The sequence below is a fragment of the Macrobrachium rosenbergii genome, chromosome 13, assembly GCF_040412425.1.
Source record: "Macrobrachium rosenbergii isolate ZJJX-2024 chromosome 13, ASM4041242v1, whole genome shotgun sequence".
In the NCBI taxonomy this organism is placed as follows: Eukaryota; Metazoa; Arthropoda; class Malacostraca; order Decapoda; family Palaemonidae; genus Macrobrachium; species Macrobrachium rosenbergii.
In genome coordinates this window covers 57,364,313-57,386,908 of record NC_089753.1, presented here as the reverse complement: position 1 = coordinate 57,386,908, position 22,596 = coordinate 57,364,313, and the positions used below count along the sequence as shown (strand labels likewise).

Below are 22,596 nucleotides of genomic sequence, written 5' to 3'. Positions count from 1 at the left end.
TTGCTCTTCTCACGTAAGTACTTCTGAATGACTGCTAATAACATCAACAAGATAAAGAAAGGGATGAAGCCTACAGTAGGTGAAAACAGAGTACCATGAACTGTGCTCAAGAGGCAGAGAAGGATGCATTTCCTATGGAGACAAAAACAACGTTAAAACAGGAAAAACAATTCCAATTTGACAATGAGTGTGGTTGTTCTCTACTAGGGGTTGAGGATAAGATATTTGGTGAAAAGATTAGATAATTCAAGAGGCGAAAATAACTTAATCGATGCGATATAAAAAACTTCCTCACGCCAGAGGAAGGAAATAATTCTCCTTTAGTAGAGAACACATACAGAATCTCAGGAGATGTTATCTGTCAACAAGTGTCTGAAAATGGGCCATGAAGGCTGACGATTAAAGAAAACTAAATAAAAAACGGGCAAGTGAAAATTACAAAATAGAAAAAAAATAGCAGACTAATCAATCTAATAATAAACGGATGGAAAATATAAAGATAAACAGAGCAATTAAAGATATGACGTGGCAAAAATCATGAACTACCTATTCTTTTCCAATGTTTGGTTCCCCTTTAACATCCAATCTAAAAGATTTCAAAATACATCCGATTTGAGTCGTTTCTTGAATGAAATAGAAAAAGATTCAATACAAATATTCATCATCTCTCATATCAAGTAAAAGCTATTAAACATACTGAAAAAAACAGTCTTAAAATAAAACTAATTCTTTTGAAGAAAAAATTTGCAGCACTTGAAAATTGCAAGTTTGTAAAAATTTATATAATATCCGGAAAAGAACTACTTAATTCACTGTTAACATAATTGGCAATTCAGTGAGAGAATATATGCCAGTCCTCTCGCAGATTTGACCTGAGGGCTGAAATCTATTCTCTGATTTCCAGCTAAATTACAGTTCATATATATCACTTGAAAAATTGCTTTACTAAGATATTCCTTCCGTGTCAGACAAATTTTGGATTTTACTTACCCTCTCATAATGCACATACTGTAAAAATAACGTCTAATAAAAATATATAATTGATCTGCATAAATACTAAATTATTTTCATCTAACACTGTTTTTCAATCTTTACATAAATAGATTTATCACGTGTCCTAATCTTAATTAACTGAATGAACATAATGAATACAGATATTTATGAACATGAAGATACATTATGATATAAAAGGAATCGGGCATGCAATTAATTATGTTAGCCACAATAGTGATTTCTTTTGTCCCCAAAATATATATAGTATTGAACTGACAATTAACTCATACAAACACACACACACACGTGTGTGTGTGTGCAAGTGCGTATGGGTTTAGTCGCAAATACCTTTCAATACCAAATTCGCTTTACCTTGGGAATAATTTACAATAGGATTCAAACCTATGCCTTTTGAGTTTGGTACAGAAAGAAACAATGATTTATCATTTGATTACCAAGAGAAATAAAAGCTAATTTCGACCCTGCTGTATATATATTCCTTTCGAACCCAGATTCTGGGTTTATAATAGCTTTCACCCCACCTTCACCGTCATAGCTGCATGCTAAGTTTGCAACACATGCTATTTATGATAGTTCTGTCACTAATACAAACAAATTTTTATCATTACAAATATTAAGCCACAAATACCCGTTAATACCTAAGCCCCTTTAGCTTGGGAATAAAACTTTTTTATGTGATAAGTACTGTACACCAGCCCAAGGCAGGATTAGGACCTGTGCCGTTCGGGGTTGATACAGTGGAGACAGGAAATTATGCATTCGACTGTCAAGAGAGATAGAAGCTGATTTTGGCTTTATTATATATATTGATTCCGAAATCAGATTCTCTACCCAGAACTGGGTGACTACAAAGTTTGCAATACGTAGTTATTTGAGATAGTTTTTTAACCAGTGCAGTGACATTTTTATACTAAAAAATATTATATAAAAAAAATACCCCTTAACATCGAATTTGCTATACCTTGGGCATATCTTACACCCAAATGGAATTCAGGTTCTGTGCTTCGAATCGAAATCGAACCTAAAGACAGGTTAGAATTTTGAACACTTATCTCATGTGAATCCCTTTAGTTGTCATATATTCCTGTGATAAAACGAGTTTAATAATAACTTGTATTTTCAGCTTAATATTTGAGGGTGAAAAGGTCACAAATAAAAACTTAGTAGTCAGCTAGAGCGCTGGGAAAGGGCTGATTCAGATTGTAAGGACAGAATCTGTATTCAACAAGAATACGTATACAATAGTCAAGATTTATTCTTAGTTCTCTATTCTAAACACAAAATGCGTATGTTCGAATCTTGGCCAGGACATATGTACTTACATTATCATTACGTACTTACCAATATAAAGAGAATTTTGTATTAATGGATATCTCTGGCTTAATATCTGTGAGTATAAAATAGTCATACACAAGTGTGTGTATATATATATATATATATATATATATATATATATATATATATATATATATATATATATATATATATATATATATATATATATATATATATATATATATATATATATATATATATATATGCATATATAGATAGATATATCTATATCTGTCTATTCATCTATACTGTATATATATTTCTGAATCACATCAGGATTGAACTCATGTCTTTCAATTGAAAAACAAGGGAGCTATCAACTGAACCACACAAGTAACAAAAGAAGTTAGAACATACCGGCGGAATTTATCCAACTTCCCCACACATCAGCGAGTGGTTCCAACTTCTGTTATGACCTTGGTAGGTCAATTGGTTACACCCTGGCTGACCTGTCACTTGGGGACCAGTGTCCGTTCCCAATGAATTAGAAAATTTTATAAATTTATTATATATAAATATATATATATATATATATATATATATATATATATATATATATATATAATGCTCCAGTTCCCTAATTAGCTCTAAGGAGTGAAAGTATAATGTAGAGAGACCATCAGTTACAGGAAATCTCTGCAAACACCTAATGTTTTCTTGGCTTTTATCAAGGTTATACTAAAAATTGACACTTCAACTACAAGACTCTGAAGCTTAATAAAGGTAGCAATAGAAAGACGATATAATGGCGTCTATTTCTTTTCTTGATATCGCAAATCTTAAAAATCTACACTTGACATGTAAAACTTGATACTAAATGCGCCAAATAGAAGGATGAAGATACCCACAACATAATATGTTTTCCCAGATATTTCAAAACTCCTAAATATTTTCTCTGTAACAAATGTGTTTGAAAAAAAATGCCTCTTCCAACAATAAACAATATGTGATTGACAAGCAAGTGTGAGTCGATAACTGGGTCCTTGTTGTCTGATTTTTTAATATGAAGCAAAAAATATTAATCTTGACTTAAATACTCAACTATCTGGACTATAGATTTGACAATGGTTTTCAATGAATTTTATTTCATTACGTTTTTTCAATGAATATTAAAATTGTAATGAAACGTCAAATATGTCAAACATATAGAGATCTAAGTGGGACATTCTCTTGAAGCAGCAGTGTCTTCCCGCCTACTGAAATCCACCCAGGTACCCATGAACCAGAGGAGGGGGGTTTGCGCTGACCCTTCATCAGGCACCTGATTACTGTAATTTTGCACCTGCATATCGAGCGCTCCTACGCGCCCTACCAGCTATTATGTCGGGAAATCACCTTCCATCGTCAAGAGGACATAAACTGTGACTATGTATAAAGAGGGCAAGTCAATGACGGCCATAGCGAAGGAGTTAGGAGTCTAAAAATACGGTCTCCATAAGGTTTAATAGCTGAGGGGGAGGGAACTCGAGGTGGCAGTGCATAGGAAGAAGGGGTTTGGACGTCCGCGGAAAACATCCGAGAAAACCGATAGCTTGTTAAAGCGTATTGTAATGTAAATCCAACTATTACCAGCAAAGAACGGAAGGATCTGGGTCTCCCCTGTCATACTGCCGCTAAGAAGCTTTGCTAACCGAGGCAGTGAAGAAGAAGAGGCTGAATTTTTGCAAGAAGTGCGAAGACTGGACTGAGGAAGACTGGTCTACAGTGGTATTCAACGATGGATCGTGTTTCTACGTAACCAGGAGCACCGGGAAGAAGGTCAGGAGACCTAGAGGGTCGAGTCGATTTGACTAAGTATACGGCCAAGACACAGAAGCACGCTGCCTACGTCATGGTGTGGGGGAGTTTTAGCAGGAAGGGAGGGAGTGGGGGATTGTATTTTTTACCTAAAAGTACAACAATAAATGGGGATCGGTATGTAGATATGTTGAAAGACCACTTGTTGCCCTTCAAGGAAAATCTACGCATGCGGTGCAAGATGGGGTACGGTGCTACAGGAGGGGGAAGAAGGCAAAAAAGTTATTTGAGGATAATGGAATTGAGCTTCTGGATTGGCCAGGGAGTTCCCCTGACCTTAATCTAACAGAAAATGTTTGGAGTTTTATGAAGAGGAAGCTAGGCTCTATGGATATGTCCTCTGTCCCAAAACTGATTGCTGCCGTAGCAAATGTGTGGCGTAATGAGCTGGGTGATAATTATTTTAAGGAACTGTCTAATTCAATGATGAGAAGAATTGATTATGTTTTAAAGCATAAGGGAGATATGTCTAAATATTGAATAAAAGCATAAGGGGGATATGGCTAAATACTGAATAAAGAGTATTGAGTACAATTATGCGTTTTATTTCAACCTTTATATTTCACTTTCAATTTTTTTTTGTTTTTCTCCACACAAGAGCCCTAGGGTTTTTCAGATATCTTGGTAGTACTGAGATTTTTTGCGGCGACTGTAAGTTAACATGCCAACGGTAATCGATCTAAGAGAATATGACTAGCAGAACATGCAGCATAATCGATCTGAGAATTTACGACTAAGAGAAAATGGCATTGGTAATCAATGTCAGATAGTGACTCTCAGAAAATGACAGCAGAAATCAGCCAAAGACGTTGACGAATAGATTATGGCGACAGCAATCGATCAGTGAGATCCTGACTGACAGAACATGGCAACGGTAATCTTACTGAGACAATGATTCACAGAACACTACAAAGGTAATCTTTCTGAGATGTGATTACTAACTGAACATGGCTACAGTAATCAGTCTGAGTGGCATATACTCACATCATGCTAACATTAATCAATGTTTGATGTATACTCACTGAACATGGCGACAGCAGGCAATCTCTCTGTGATGTTGGCTGCAATGTGAGGCGCCCTTGTTATTCGTGGCAAGACAACACGGGACAAGCGTTATGAAAACTTCGCTGAACGACCATGATTGCCAAGCGGATGCCATTGATGTTCTCAACAGCAGAAGCTAATATGTCGAAGGGATTCCATTCAAGGAGCCAGAAGGGTCTCTCAATTTCGGATGCTCCTGGAAATAAAAACTCAGTTTTAAGGTAGGATGAGCTTTTCAATACAGGATTCTTCTTTCTCTTTGGGTATGTATATATACATGTGTCTGTGTGTGTAATATTAGTATTGAAAATCTTCATTTACCAAATCCTGCTGGGATATGAATCTTTATAAAAAAAAAAAGGTTGCACATGTCAATCAGTTTAAAACTCTCTTTTTCAGTGCATAGACGGCTACCACCCAACTTCGCTCGTTTGCGCTTTATCCATTTATCATAGTTCAGCATTTTTTTCTTCAAAGAGGAAAGGGAAACTGTTTCCACTTCCTGTCAAGCCAAGTAATCCCGAAGAAAGAAAGAGAAGAAAAAACTTCGTGAAAATGAGGGAAAGATATAAATAAAAAATCAGTTTTGGCTCGTAATATAATATAGCTGTATTTTCAAGCTTTTCATTTGTTCAAGGGTGTAGCCATGGGGTCAGCAATCAGTACTTGTTTTTAAAAGAAATGGAATAGTCAGCGGTACCTAAGGCCTGACTGAAGGCAAACGAGACTGTGCAGAGTTCAGTTACAAAGTAGAAGGAAAAGGAGATGATAATAGGTAATACATGAATAGTTATCTTGAAGAAAAAGTGGAAGAGTAAAGGACTTCAAAGAAATACTTAGGGAGAATTATTTTTTTTTTTTTTAAAGATGCAAGTTACTTTGACATGACGTGGATAAAGAGGATACTTTGACATGACGTGGATAAAGAGGATAAAGTTACAGAGTCAATTGCTCTTAAAATAGAAAATTGAAAGGAGAGATGCCATCAGCAAAAATAACAGTTTTCTGGCCTATAAACAGCCATTTTCCAAAGTTTAAAGGGCTCAAGTAGGCGTGACTGGTTGCGGAATAACGACTGAGGGTGAAAGAAGGTAAAGTCGATAAAGTTGGGGTGATCACGAGTAGATGATGCGCAATGCTTATTAGTATGCCTAAGTCAATGCCTAAGATGTGCATGGTATGTGATTTTTACTTGCACACATTAACAGGACAGAATGGAATGACTAACTCCTTTGTATACAGTACCCGATGATACAAAATATATAGCAATCCTATCTTAGCTTTATTTGTACCCGAAAGAAATCTTTCGAAGTGTAACGATCAAGGACATTACAGGGAGAGAGAGGTTTGAAAGGGCTAGATTGTATAGTATTAGACACACAAGCAGGAGATGGGGCAAATCAGTTTTTAAATACAACGCTTCTACATGGAGTACGAACATATCGGGAAAAGTCTGCAGGTCCCTTTCGCGGATTTGGGGAAAGTTCATGAAAGAAATAAAGTTATGCGTAAAGCATTCTTGTTTGTTAAAAACAGAATATAGCTTTAATGATCAAGATTAATAGTTCGTAGGAGAGTGACTGGCTTAGTTTACGACAATGGGAGTAATATGCCATTAGTATATATTTAATAGTATAACAATTGAAATAGTTGATGTAAAATGCTGGTTCAACTTAAGAATTGAACACAGAACTGCTAGACTGGCATAAACGAGCACCTTAGTCAAGGAGTCTCCCTCTCTCTCTCTCTCTCCAAATTGCTTAAAAATAACCAAAATACTCGACGAGAAAAAATAAATCATAAAATCAGAAAAAAGAAAAGTAAACGATTATTTTGATCCACATCTTAACTGTCACTCTTCCTGCTTATTTCCTCAGACATCAGTGAATCCAAGAAACTCGACATAAAATTGTTGGTGGGGAAACCAATAAGAGTGTGTCCGTTCTCCAGCAATAAAGATGTTAACCATACGAAATAATCAATGGAAAAAATTTGAAGGCAAAACATGAATTGTATGCAATTCTGTTATATTTACTTTCTGTTAAAACAGGAAACTAATATAAGATTCAATGATAATCCACCTTGTCACGTAAAGTATTGGATAACGGGGTTGCTAACGAAACCAGGTGCGCCGGCTGCACCACAAATATAGTGGCATGTTAACTGAAAATCACTCCATGAATTTAAAACTTTGTTTCCAATCAGGACACGTGGGAGTGAACGGATGGCAGGTGAATTAAACAGACTCAATTTATGCAAGCGAATGTCCCAGCTGGTACTTGAGTTCAGAGGTCCACACCAGCCCCTTATACCATTAACATGATGACTGGTTCAGCAACCAACCAGCCATGCAAAAGAACCTCTATTGAAGTTTTAAGTATTTAAAAGTCTTTTCTTTACAGCACCTTGTCTCATTTTCTCGTTACAGCAAAAGGTGCGAAAATTTTACTGATGTGGTACTTAATTCCCTCTCTGATATGACCATAGTCTGATTTTGGAGCTGACAGCAAATTTCGCAGTCGATATCATCGAAGCTTTTATTTTGCTTCTGACTGACAGATATATTGTAAAAGTAAAATTTAAAGGCAACGGCGATATTTTTATGCATTATACAATACCATTCAGCAACTTTCTCCAGTATAATTTTGCAATATAACTGGAATAAAATCAACAACAGCACATTTACAGTAAAAGAAAGTTAGAAATATAGGTGTACAAACAGTTCACCTGTGAGTTTTCACTTTTTGCTCATCTAAATTACGTCAAAATGAAACAAAGCTATGATTAAATTAATAAAAAGGATTGTGTGCTGCAAGTCAACATGAGCATTAAGGTCAATGTCACGGAATTCAGCCACTTTCGGACAAGTCCCTCAGTAGAGCAATCTTCGGGAAACAGTGAATATTCCTTTCAACTAATCAGTTACCAAGAAATTAACATTAATTTTCAATAGGGTCATGGCAACACTGCGGATGCACTCTCCCGTAGAGAGAAAACGCTGGGGAACCAGAGTCAATATATACTGACTCGGGGGGGGGGGGGACGACAAGATGGAGAATAACAAACGAATGGTGAGAGAGAGAGAGAGAGAGAGAGAGAGAGAGAGAGAGAGAGAGAGAGAGGTGATTAAATTGCCTTAAAGCATCGTAACATAGGACTAGGCTTAGACTTTTTTTTTTACTGTTAATTCTTGAAATTCATTAATTTTTAAATACAAATTTTGACATAAAATAAGATACCCTTCCCTTTTATAAGCTACTTCTCATCGAAAAGTGCGTAACATTTACAATTTGGCTGCGATTTTCAATATCACATATCAGCCTTTATTATTGTTACCCAGTTTGGGTAAAATCAGCACACAGTAGAAAACATGTCTCTAAATGCGCCTCCAATTTGTATGTAGGCCTATGGAGATTTTACCTCGCACCAGCCCTGCCCACTCATAATGTCCAGCAATCCCAACAAAGTAGCTGACCGATACTCGATGTCAGGGCATGATGAGTTCATACGGCTTTCTGTGTTTGAAGTCAATAAATCGCTGATCGTCATAAAAGCCAGAAATGTATTTCAAACATCGGAGGAAATGAGGTGCTCCCTTTTAGCAACACTTGGAAGACTACAATCATGAGGCTGAATGCTTATGGTAAGTAGCCTACTACATTTCCATGTCATTTTCAGTTTTCTGTAAAAGAAAACTATTGTGCCGGCTTTGTCTGTCCGTCCGCACTTTTCTTCTCCGCCCTCAGATCTTAAAAACTACTAAGACTAGAGGGCTGCGAGTTGGTATTTTGATCATCCACCCCTCAATCATCAAACATACCAAATTATAACCCTTTAGCCTCAGTAGTTTTTATTTTATTTAAGGTTAAAGTAGCCATAATCGTGCTTCTGGCAACGATACAGGATAGGTCACCACCGGGCCGTGATAAAAGTTTCGTGGGCCGAGGCTCGTACAGCATAATACCGAGACCACCGAGAGATAGGTCTATTTTCGGTGGTCTTGATTATTCATTCCAGCGGCTGTACAGAAAACTCGATTGCGCCGAAGAAATTTCGGCGCATTTATTTACTTGTTTCATTTTAAATCAATCTTTTTGTAAAATTTCATACACTGATATGCAAAATGTTCCGATAAATAAAGCCCGGCATTGTTAATGTTAAGGGTATCGTTCTCGGCTAGCACTCTGCTGAGCCCGCGTTCGATTCCCCTGCCGGCTAATGAAGAATTAGAGGAATTTATTTCTGGTGATAGAAATTCATTTCTCGCTATAATGTGGTTCGGATTCCACAATAAGCTGTAGGTCCCGTTGCTAGGTAACCAATTGGTATTTAGCCACATAAAATAAGTCTAATCCTTCGGGCCAGCCCTAGGAGAGCTGTTAATCAGCTCAGTGGTCTCGTTAAACTAAGGTATATTTACTTTTCTCTGCTGGGATTTTAAAGAGCTACCGTAGCATTACTACCCCAAAAACCCGCCCCCCAGCCCTTTGTACCATAGGTCTAACCCAGTTAATTTTTATGACATGGTTTCCACTTTACTTTCATAAAACAAGCAATATAAGGAGGGCTATTACTGGCAGTCAAGTATGCACCATTCGGACTAGAAAGGAATTTTGAACTCTTAACGGGAAAGCATTTTTTTTTTTTTTTACAATTTCATGTACAATGACTTTTAACAACTAGAGACAAATTTATGAATAAAATGGCGTAACTTAAACACTATGTTAGACACTGGTAGTATAAACGGGATATACACTTCTTAGAAATAATAAGTAACAGACATATGCAATGAATCAAGTCAACAGTACTCTTTCTTAGGTCTTTTCCTCGAGGCCTGCCTCCATATCTGGCTGTTCCTATAAGCTTACCAGTGCTGGCACTTAGTCTTTATCATTGTTATAGCCTAGGCCTATCTGCAGTAACTCAAAAGGACATAATGAAACTATTTTTGCATTTTTTATGTATAATCCTGTCTTACACGAATACGTGCTTTGGTGGGACCTCTATTTGCCCACAATCGAATACGATGGAATTAAGCCAATCAGCAGCCGATATCATCAACCGTGTTGCCATGACAATGTTGATTGAAGACACTATTTCGATGACAGATTAACTTCGATTTGATCAAGGGTATTGGCCTGGAGTTGCCACATCTGTCATTTCCGATGTACTGTACATAATTATATAAAGTATAGGCCATTACTTGTGGTTTCATTTTTCAATCTGAGAGAGAGAGAGAGAGAGAGAGAGAGAGAGAGAGAGAGAGAGAGAGAGAGAGAGAGAGAGCTGGAAGATGGTGTTTGGTTTGGCTTGGAGTCGACAAAACTTGCGATTGTGATTGATCCAGGTTCTAGATTTGGACTTGGCTCAAGATTAGACTTACCTCTTGGCACATGTAAATTACAGAATCAAAAAACTTTTCCAGACTTAATAACATAAAGCATATTCATCTAATGTATTACTGAATTGAATTGAATATAGAATTTTGGGACCTATGAGGTTGATCCAGCGCTGAAACGGAAATTAACAGTGAAAGGTTTGATAAGTGTAACAGGAGGAAAACCTCATAGTTGCACTACGAATCAAATGTTAGGGGAGGGTGGAAAGCACGATGGAAGAAAGAGAATATGAAAGGAGGTAGCCTACAGTAAAATGAACGGAAGGGGTTGCATCTAGGGCCGAAGGCACGCTGCAAAGAACCTTAAGTAATGCCTACATGCGGTACACTGACGGCAATATCCCCCCAAGAAGAACTAATGCATAACATCAGGCATCTACAGGCTTTCATCACTCAGCTCACGAGGCTCACCTATGGTAGTGCAACCGGTGACTGGAGGCTAAGTAAAATGGCGCTAGGCCTATATGAGTATTTCATTAACTAAAAGAAACGTGACCTTCAACATTACATTTACGTTACTTACCTAAAATTTATATATAAAAAACATTGTATACATTAATATAAATAGTAAGTTTCACAAACTAAACTTCAGCTTGGTAAAGTCGCCAACTACGACAGAAAGACCACTGGCTTTACCATTATCTCACACTTAGCTCTAACATTTTGTAACCTTCTCGTCTTCTAGCTAGGCCTAGCTAACAGCAAATAAGATCAGTTCCGTTAATTCAACGAAGGAAAATAATGAATAAAACATTCCCTCTCAGATTTCCCAAATGTTTCGTCGGCACGTTACCCAAATGAAGTAAATTACCTTCCACAGCACCACAATATGACACAGCGTTACCCAAATGAAATAAATTACCTTCCACAGCACCATAACATGACACAGCGTTACCCAAATGAAGTAAATTACCTTCCATGAAGTAAATTACCTTCCACAGCACCACAACATGACACAGCATTACCCAAATGAAGCAAATTATCTTCCACAGCACCACAACATGACACAGCGTTACCCAAATGAAGCCTTCCACAGCACCACAATATGACACAGCTACAACGATTGCAATAAGCCTTAAAATATTCAAACATATCTCACCTAAAGAAAGGAAACCCCGGCTATCAGCTTTCAAGAGGGGATATGCAGCTCACGTTCAGGTTAATACAACATTTCTGGTTAAACTGCCAGTCGCCACCGCACTGCACTTCATTCTTCTCCCGCTGCTCTTGGCTGATTCCAACTAATAACAGCAAATCGGCAATCCGCTTCCGCCAAAATGCCGAGCCCGATAACGCACTATTCACCCGCTACTTGCGCTGTCAAGTTAATTAAGCTGTCTCTATTGACTAGTCAGTCCATATGTCGACAACAGGATTCTTATCACCAACACCTTACAACTAATCTTGGGAAAAACCGCGCAGGCACAGTCAAGTATAATAATACCAAGGTTAACGTTGGTTATGCGTTCGGTTTTTAAACACTGATAAAACTTCTACTCTAGTAAGTGCTTCATACACTTTCACAGAAAGCTGATGAGCAGCACGTCGAACTCTTTTAACACATGGTGCCATTCATCCCCTATTTTGTACACTGTCTTGCTTCCTGGAGATCAAGGCTTTTCCTTCATCCCTTGCCAGGTCTCCCTATCCCTGTTCTTCCTAAAACTTCTAAATTATTCATTCTTTTATCCAACCTCCTGTGTCATTGTTCATCCTTCCCACACACTTACACACACGCAAGCGCACACTCACACACACGTTCACAAAATAGCCACATAGCTTCACTGTGTATAGTCATATAACTGGTGCTAGGCTTCAAAGACAGGATGGTTTAGGTTCCAGATTCTTTAATTTACAAAGTACAAACTTTCGTAGACGTACATTCTTCTTCAAGTACCAGTGGACTCATTGGTATTGAAGCATAACACGAATAATATACATATATATATATATATATATATATATATATATATATATATATATGTGTGTGTGTGTGTGTGTGTGTATGTATGTATGTATGTGTCTGCATATATGTATTTGTGCGAGTCTGTTTCACATGCACACATACAAACATGCACACACAGTATCATATACTACACAAAGTGAATAAAGCGAATGGACGGTTTGTGAAGCTTCAGTTCTCATATATTTTCGTCATTCTTGAAATTTTCCCCGAGTAAAAATTCACCTTGACGTTTTCGTTCCATCGTCTGCCTGTTGATCTGTCTAAATTTCACCGACTTCGTCAGCAATGGCTGGGCTTTCATAGCGGCAATTTCGACCGAAAGTTAAGGAATAACTCCAGCAGGAAGGATGATATGAGATTTGTAGCTCCATAAGATTCCTGTATTCACTGCTCTTGCAAAATACTGATTTGATGTGCGTGGCTCCTCATATGTACGCTTGCCTAGCAAAAACTAGTTATATATATATATATATATATATATATATATATATATATATATATATATATATATATATATATATATACACACACACACTCATATATATATATATATATATATATATATATATATATATATATATATATATATATATATAAACTGCTTACGGCATCCACGTTCATTTTTCCCTCTTTTACTTAGTGTTGTCAATTCATGTTCCAAGCTTAAGCACTGAACTAGTTCAACGACCTGATGGTTGTGGAAACTCGCCAGGAAACTTGGCTAATCTTTAAAAGGCAATCATCCACCAGTCGAATGCTCCCTTTCAGATCGTCCTTTACCGACGATTTTTCCCAAAGTCAGTCAGTCTCTCTCTCTCTCAGCCTCTTCGATAATCGTCTACAGCCACTGGTACAACTTTTATACCGATTAATTTGCTTTTGGAAAATGAAGAACGTGTCATATACCCGGCACATGATTTAATATGAATACCAATAGTTGAAAAGCTGAAATCGGAGATATATGAATGAAAAATTTATTTGGAAATATGACACATGAAATAACACTGCTCGGTCTATCTCAATACTAATGAATTTATGAGAAAAATAACCAAAATTCGATTTTATTTAAGGGGGCGAGGCGACGTCAACTTCTGATTAGAGTGTAAAAATGTTTATCAAATAGCTTTGAACTAATTTACTAGGAAACATCACATGTAAAATGCCATAAGACCTACATTCGCTCGAAATTTGTCCTGATATCCCTATGAATGGTCAAACACAAGAGGAGCTGCAACTGGCTGGTCTCTCTCTCAGGATTGTTCAGCACAGCCTCCTCCATCCCCATGTTACCATCAGGTCACCGTCCACGACAGTCCAAATCACTTTCATACAATTATCCAATATTTGTCATAAAAAAAAAGAATTTTCCTCTGATGACGGTCGTTGACTTGTTTTCAAAACGATGAGGTTGCCCACACGAATTAGCAATGTTTTGCTGTAGTGCAAGGACCTCGCTGTGGTGTGGATGCACCCGTAGGAGCTATAAAGGAGCAGACTCCGAGGAGTGATTACAAACTTTTCATCGCCATACTGAAGATTCAGTTAAAAGTTAAAAGCACCCAACAACAAAGCTGACGGTGTATCAAGGATCTAGGAAAGAAAGTTTCTTGAAGCTGAACCTTGGGAGGTTTTTTAGCTGGATTTCGAAATAAATTTGCAGTTTTAGAAACCGAAGCTGAGGTGCTAACATTCAATGATAACTGAACTGTCATCGGAATGTACATTAACTGGATAATAAGAAGTACCAGGAAATGGGATAACAAGACAGAAACCTGAATATCGGATGAGAAGAAAAAAGGTGCCAATTTCAGGGGGAAAAGATGAGAACACAAAGTAGAAAGCACCAAGTACTCAGTTCTTGATAGTGAAGCTGAGCAAAGCCCAAGAAGAGGTAGACAAGAATATCCGGAAAAAAGGCTGATGATGAGGGAAATTCCATAGTTTTATGAAGTGGTGTTGAAAGTTGAGGATGCCACACAAAATTATTAGTGAAATATCGTTGGATGAAAATATGGATGGGTCAATAACAGCATCAGAAGAAGAAAGACAACGCTGGACAGAACATGTTTGTGACATCATGAATAAAGGCTATAAGGGAGATGATTTGATCAATATACCATAAGCATGAGAATAACTAAATGTGGAGTCATTAATAAAGAAATTTAAGACTCTCTACTACACCTCGTATATTAACTAGACTTTTTGCAGAATATTAATCTTGAAGTGGCTATTCTTACTATTATTCTAAATTCTAGTTAGCGCCGTTTTTATCCCCCCCCCACTTCTTAGCTGTGTTCTGATCTCCACAGCGTTTCGCATATACACGGAGTTAACTGCTCTTCTAATTCAACGGTTCGGTGTAAGACAAAATATTGAACATCGCTATTATGAAGCCTCCAAAAGAATGATTCAATATTTTGCAAAAACACCACAATCTATTTCGAAAATTGGTCTCTGCAATACAGCTACCATTCAATATCTCATGTGGACCCTTAAAAATATCTGCTTATTCGCCTGATCCTTTTCAAAATTATTGACATCTACCACGACTCTGGATCAGTATCATCCTAGACTTAACAGCAAACAGCGAGTTTTTTTTTTTTTATACTGGAAAAAATCTCACACTAAGATTCTCAGGTTGTCATTTTTTGTACGATAAAAAAGATCAATAAACAGAATATTTTTCTTGCAGATGATTTTGGATCCCAAACAAATTCCTCTTAAACGCTATTCAAAGGACGAGAACCTAAAGCGGAAATGCCCGAAAGCGGCGAGTCGCTCCTCGGTCAGACTTCACACTCATTGAAGAGACGTCGCTTGTCACTTCCAATCAGAGCTAATGCCCGATTGCCCAGTGATCGCATCTGACGATCTCCAATGGGCGGAAAGGACGTCGCAATGGAGAGCATAAAGCTATCGCTGCAATATTCGTAATCCAATGATACGGGTGTTGGGGAGGCTGCAGGGTGTCCGGAGAGGGCTTAGCCAACCCTGATGAAGTGGATTTTGTTGGACGTCCTCTGCCACATGGGACCTGCACAGGACTAAATTCCAAGTTCGTTGAAGAGGATACAATACTGGATGCTTGTGAGAATGAGGTGAATGGTAACCCCACCTGACCGCACAATTTTCTTTGGATATTTTCTTTTGCTTCTAAGTCTACACATTAGAAGTTGCTTCCTGTACACTATTATTTCTGCTCTAGATTCTTCTTTTGTTTTCTAGCCAAAATAACAGGGAAATACCGTCTCCACATAAGTCTATTCCAGCCACTGAAATCCTGGAAAAGGAAAGACACTTCTTCGAAATGAAAATGAAGCAGCAATTGCTAAATGCGACCAGGACACAGAGTGTTTGGCATTGCATTCCCAGAATTATGAATTTCATTATTCTCTTTAACTTAGGGTAGAAAATCTTCAGAGCTTAAATAAGAATTGTGATCTTGCAGCGGAAAAGTATTTATCCCTATAAAAGAAGGTTTCTAAGTTTCCAATATCTTTTATTTCATCCAGTTTAATACTGAATGAGTTAAATCTGGCAATCTTTCATCCACTTTGTACGTTTAGTCACAAAGCCGATCTCTCCCAGATGGACTGACACTTGCAACAGTGGCTCTCTCGTCTCCGCGTTCCTCTAACCATGAAGTCACATTTCGGGACGAGATTGGTGTTGATGTATTGCTCCCCTGTGCTTCAATTTCGAGGGACCTTTCATCCTCCTGTGTCCACACTACTCTCTCTTTATATATATATATATATATATATATATATATATATATATATATATATATATATATATATATATATATAATATATATATATATATATATACACACACACACACACACACACACATATATATATATATATATATATACACACACACACACACACACACACACACACATATATATATATATATATATATATATATATATATATATATATATATATATATATATATATATTGTTCACAATGATGTTTCTACAATTATTTATTGTCTAAAGATAAATTCACTAATGCTGGCGAAAAAGGGGGTAAGTCCAAAAATGGCCTAAATGAGTTATGACTGCCAAAATGTTGCTAAAACGGGCTACTATGCTGGAAAAAAGGGGGTAAGTGTACTGAATATGTTAGTCAGTACGTCAAAAAGTCTTTTTATGGGATAACTACATGCAGCATCATTATGTTGGCGAAAAAGGGGGTAAGTAGAACATACCCCTTTTTAACCACATTTTCATTAAAATTCATAGCATTATATTGGCGAACAAAGAGGTAAGTGATACATACCCCCTTTTTAACTACATTTTCAATATAGGTCAAAAAGGGTTAAGTAAACAAACTTATTAATATTTAGGTAATTATTCACTTTTTATCTATAACTCTGCAATTTTAGTTCTAATCTAGTCATAAAACTCATACTCTTCTTCTTCATTTAATATGCCAGTATTAATCCCACTAGGCCTAGCAGCTAATGCACTCCACGAATGTGTATTATTGTTGCCCGAGACAGGGCCCAAACTCGTTCCCTCTACCTAAGTGCGGCTTGGCACATCCGCACGCACTAGATAGAGAGAGATATGACGTGTTGTAAGCTGTCGTCGTTCTGAACGCGTATTAACCAGTGTTGATTACAACTCGCCTTCAGTGTTGATTACAACTCGCCTTTGATTGCAGGAGTGTAGTAATTTATAAGATTCTAATATTATGAACTTGTGTATAGATGTAAATTGAAAACGGTTTTGGTGATGGATGCATCTAAATCACGTGCTCGTCGAATTCTTGACAAAGCATTACACGAAAATGCAGAGAAAAGAAGAAAATGGACCTGAAAACCGCCAAAGTAATGTCAAACACTGGCTTATTGCTAATAACTTTGGAGAGGAAAGAAATGAAGGTATGTTATTGATGTTCCTGGGATGCCTGCAGTTTAGTGGGACACCTCTAATTCCGAGCAGTGATTTCCTTTTGACGGGAAATCTACTTGTAGTGCCATTTTTTATGTGTTTAAAATTATTTTAATAGTTATTTCTATCGGAAATGAGCCATTTCCAAGTATGAATCCAAACAGTTGGAGCTTGTTAAGATGGACATGCAACCTAACCTAGGCCTATTCCCAAAAAAATTAGAAAAACAGGCCATTAACCTCACCAAACCACACCAAATCTAACCTCAACTAGTAGGCAGTTTCACAGTACCTAACCCTGTGTTACCTAGCTGGGGAGGACCCTGTAAGGGAATATAAGTGCTATTTTACGTAAACTGAAAATTGTCATAAATCGGTATAAGAAGTATGTTTTCAGGGTTTTAGGGGATGCTGAACAACTTTTCTTCTATAAAATTTTTCGATATAATGAATATTAACGACTTGCACGTCGATCTTAACACTACCCTCGAATAGCTGATTAACTTTTCTTCTATGCATTTTACAAAATAATGGCTCTAGGCCTATATAGTAGATATTGGTGTCCCACTAAACTGCAGTTAACCCATGTTCCTTTTATAGTTAAGGTAAAAATTTGTTCATATTATAAAGTAATTTTTAATACGATTTACTATAGATGTAATACAATCTATTTGTTCGACGTACATCACAAACCTGAAGGATACTGTACTTTTGATTGTTTTATGACTTGTTCACATGAAAGTAGGATATGGTAACACGTCATATTTGTTGTTAGTGTTTGTCGTTTGAGATGTTCATTATTCAGACAAAAAGGCATATGTCATTTCTTAGATTTTGTATAAATAGCATCAACTTTGTTTATTAACCAGTGGTAAACAATAGTAGAACTTTGTTTATGAGCCTAACAATTTTAGTTAGGCTTAAAATTCGCCTTTACAAAATGAGCTTCTGCCTTCACGGCAGCTGTATTGTGAAGAGCCAAATTTTTTTTATATGAACGGATCTTTCGTGTTTGGTGGTCGACACTAAATTTCATTGTAACTAGAATTTTCTATGTACTTTTGCTCATAGAATTTGAAAATCACAATCGTTTGTCAGAGAAATGGTTAGATTTTTAGTTAAAAATGAGTTTTTCACTATTTTATAGGTACTGACAAACCACGAACTTTGTAGAAATTATATTTTTGCAATGTATGTTGTCATTTGTCATTTTTCATGATTTTTCAATGTAATTGTGTGGATGGCAGGAGCACAGTTGTTCAGTATAACAAAACAAAAATATAAAATTAATTTTAAAATCAAGTATAATGTTCAAGTTATTGTTGATATTAACACAGTCTGAATACTTTTATAACAGATTATGATGAGACGCCTGATAATTTCTATGATGATGATGATAGTGTAAAAGATCCAAATTTTGAAGTTACTGATGAAACCTGCAGTGTATCGTCTTCGTCCACAATTTCTCGTGAAAATAACAGTAAGCATGAGATTAGACTTAAGGGCAATCAAGAAGCAGAACATCCAAGAGAGGAAGAGGGCAGTCAAGAAGCTGAAAATCAAAGAGATGAACAACCTTGCCAAACTCCAATGAAAAGGTAGGCTACTCAAGAAGAGCACGAAGAGAGAAAAGAGTGTCGACAGACCGGTAAATCGTATACGACTGCGTCAGGTAAATTAGTTTCCGCTAGAAAACAAAAAGTCCACTAAAGCAATGTAGATTGAAATGCTCCGAACGTTTCAATGATGAAGATCTGCAAATATTATTCATTGAATATTGAATTTGGGCTCAGTAGATTCAAGAAGAAACTACCTCGCAACTCTTATTACACCAAAGAACCCATTACGTACCCGCCTAAGAGATGGAGGCGGCGAAAACATTAGAGTGCGAGATGTAACCTACGAGTATGCCTTAGAAATTCAAATGAAAAGACATCCTATTTGTCAAAAAATGCTTTTTGAGGGTGTTTGGTGAAACCAAAAGTTCTTGGAAGTATTACAGAAAAAGAAAAAGGAAACTGCCTCTGGAGTGAGCCGAGGGGATAGGAGAGGAACAACTCCAAATCCACGTCGTATTAAAGAAGAGGAACTTTCTAAAATTGATGATCATATCAAATCATTTCCAGCATACGAGAGTCATTATTCTAGGCACACTCCTCCAAAAAGTATTTGTCATCAACACTTACATTAGCAAAAATGTATTCGTTGTTTAAAGAACGCTACCCAGAGTCCTCAGTAACACGCTTTACATATGAGAAAAGATTTCATTGTCATAACTTGAGTTTCAAACAGCCTAAAATAGACACATGTCATACTTTGCGATGTGTTAAAGATGCAATTAGATATCACCAATACCCCTGAAGAGAAAGAACGTCTACAAGCCGAAAAAGAAAGTCATCTGTTAAGAGCTGAAAATGCCTATAGTCGTAAAAGAGATGATACAAAGTTAGCTTGCGAAAATCCCTCATTTGCAACATACACATTTGACTTACAACAGTGTCTCCCCACTCCATACTTACAGTCTTCCGTAGCTTTTTATAAGCGCTTGTTGTGGACATACAATCTCACTGTTCACAATAATGTCAATAAAAAAGTGGACTGTTTTATGTGGCACGAAACCATTGCTGCTAGAGGTGCCAATCAAATAGCATCTTGTCTAATGAATATCTTGCAGAATTTGCCCAGTGATGTTCAGCACGTAATTTTTTATTCTGATGCTTGCGCCGGACAGAATAGAAATTCCCATATGGCTGCTATGTTTATGCATGCATTGTCCAAATTTCCTAATATACTGACAATAGATCACAAATTTCTCATTTCCGGTCATTCACACATGGAGTGTGACTCGACCACTCTGTCATTGAAAGACTCAAGAAAGGAGAGCCACTGCAATCCACCATCCACGTGACTGGTACCAGCTGGTAAGATTGGCAGGAAGAAGATTTCAGGTTCATGCAATGACTCAGGAGGACTTTTATGATTACGCACAGTTATTTAAAGGCCCTCTGGTAAAAGATCAAAGAACAGCAATAATGACAAATTTAACTGGTCACAGTGCCAGTGGTTCAGGTATCAGCGCCCCATTGGAATTTTGTTGTATAAAGGATCTCTTTCAAACGAGGAGGCGTTTGAACAAGTAGATATGAAAAGAAGAGGACAGGATAATCCAAATTTGATAGATGTCAAAAAGGAATATCATTCATTACTGTCTATCAGTAAAGAAAAAAAGGACTTGATTGATCTATTGCCTTTGGTTGATCCTATGTTTCACGATTTTTATAAGGCACTACCAGATATGAGTAATGTTCAGGATTGTGATCCTGACTTAGGGGAATTTGTTGAATAAAGCAATTTATAGCTTTTTACACCTATGCAATGCTAACTAAAGTTGTATTTCTTTAACTAGATGAATCTCTGAGGATATAATTTTTGACATTTCATTATGCCTAGATAAGTCTCTGGGAATTTTTTTTTCAACATTTTATTATACCTAGATAAGTCTCTGGGAATTTTTTTTCAACATTTTATCATACCTAGGTAAGTCTCTGGGATTTTTTTTTATGGAAACCTAATTTTCTTCAATGAATTGACTGTACTAAAACTGTATTTCTGTAACGGTTTATTATACCTAGATGAGTCTTTGAAAAATTGTAAAGTTTATTTTTGAGAAAATATTCCTTTTGTTTTTGTATGATTATGCAATGCCAACTTAACTTGTCATTTAACCGTTTATTATAAATAAATAGGCCCTCTTGAGAAATGAAAATTATCATCAGCGGTATTTTCTTTACAAAATAAAGTTATAGTATCATAAAAATGCATTTAATTAGCCTAAAAGAGCTATGTGACAAGTAGGTCAATGAGGTTAAAAAGGGATATGTATGATATGTAATGATAACAAAGTGGTTAAAAAGGGGCAAGTCTTGGTCAAAAAGTGATATGTACTGATAACAAATGGTCAAAGAGAGGTAAGTCCTTAAAAGTATATAAGAACTTTGAATATATTAATGTCTTCATAGTGCATGAAAAAATACCTCAAATCCTTTAAATTTAGTAAAGAGTTCAGATCGCTATCTTCTATCAGTGATTTATTGAATGCATTTGAAAACTTTAAATGCAATTTTCTCGAAAGTTCCATTTTGGACTTACCCCCTTTTTCGCCAGCATGAGTGAATTGGAACATCGTTCTCGTTAAATGAACAGCCAATTAGTGTCAGCTCCCCAAATCTTTTATTTGTATATTTTCCCCTCGTCCAGAAACCTGTCCCACCAACGTCGAGGCGTAGCCTAACGAACTAAACTGTTGAACTGGGTTCTTCGTTGGTATTTTATCGTTTCGGATTTTTCTTATCAAAGGAATTATTTTCTTTCTTTCCTTTCTCAGAGTAGTACACCATTTGGAGAAAGTTTATTACACTCAGTGGGCCCCCTCACGATGCCCACAATTTTTGAATACCCCATCAGTCAGCAAAGCAGCTGAACGGAAACAGTCGTCCCCAATCTTTTCCGGGGATTTCTTGAAAATAACAGCTGGCACTCTTGGCTGATCACAGATACGAGATACCTCAGTCTTGATTCACCACGAGAAGGGAAGTTTGCATTCTTTCTTTATTTTGGTAAACAAAGACACATTAATGCATCCTGAGTTCATGAACACTTGAGTACGATTTCCTCCATTTCGCTTATTTATCTTGTGATTTGCGAATGATGTAGAGGTATTTTTTTTTATCTTTTTTTCCCACTCGAATCATCTTTTTGCCGTTCTGGATTATTTTCATTTGTTTCCTGTAAGTACTGTGGTGACCTGCAATACGCAAACGCTACTCAGTTCTATGAAAGCTTGAGAGAGTGAAAGGATTATCAAATCATTTCTCACTTTGGGACGGTTCATTTCTTAGAGAAATTGTTTTTCATTTCCACTGCCTCGGTGCTTACCGTACTAGGTAAGAAGACACAGTGAACACTGCGTCACTGAAGAGGAAGATTATTGACGTAATTTTCTGGTGACATTTCTAAAGCCTCAAGTTATTCTGTAACATTCAGATAAGGTACCTGAGCCGAGATCGACAGTCGTAGTTATTTCATGACTCTGACTCACTCTCTCTCTCTCTCTCTCTCTCTCTCTCTCTCTCTCTC

At 36.8% G+C, this 22,596-nt stretch overlaps 1 long non-coding RNA gene across 3 annotated transcripts in view; it reads right to left on the bottom strand.

Annotated features, from left to right (window-relative positions):
- The window catches only part of LOC136845349 (uncharacterized), a 753,869-nt gene that overhangs the window by 462,826 nt on the left and 268,447 nt on the right, over positions 1 to 22,596 (bottom strand). For all 3 annotated transcript variants that reach the window (XR_010855145.1, XR_010855146.1, XR_010855147.1), the window contains one exon: positions 5,169 to 5,386. This is a non-coding gene — a long non-coding RNA (uncharacterized lncRNA). The remainder of the gene's footprint in view (positions 1 to 5,168; positions 5,387 to 22,596) is intronic.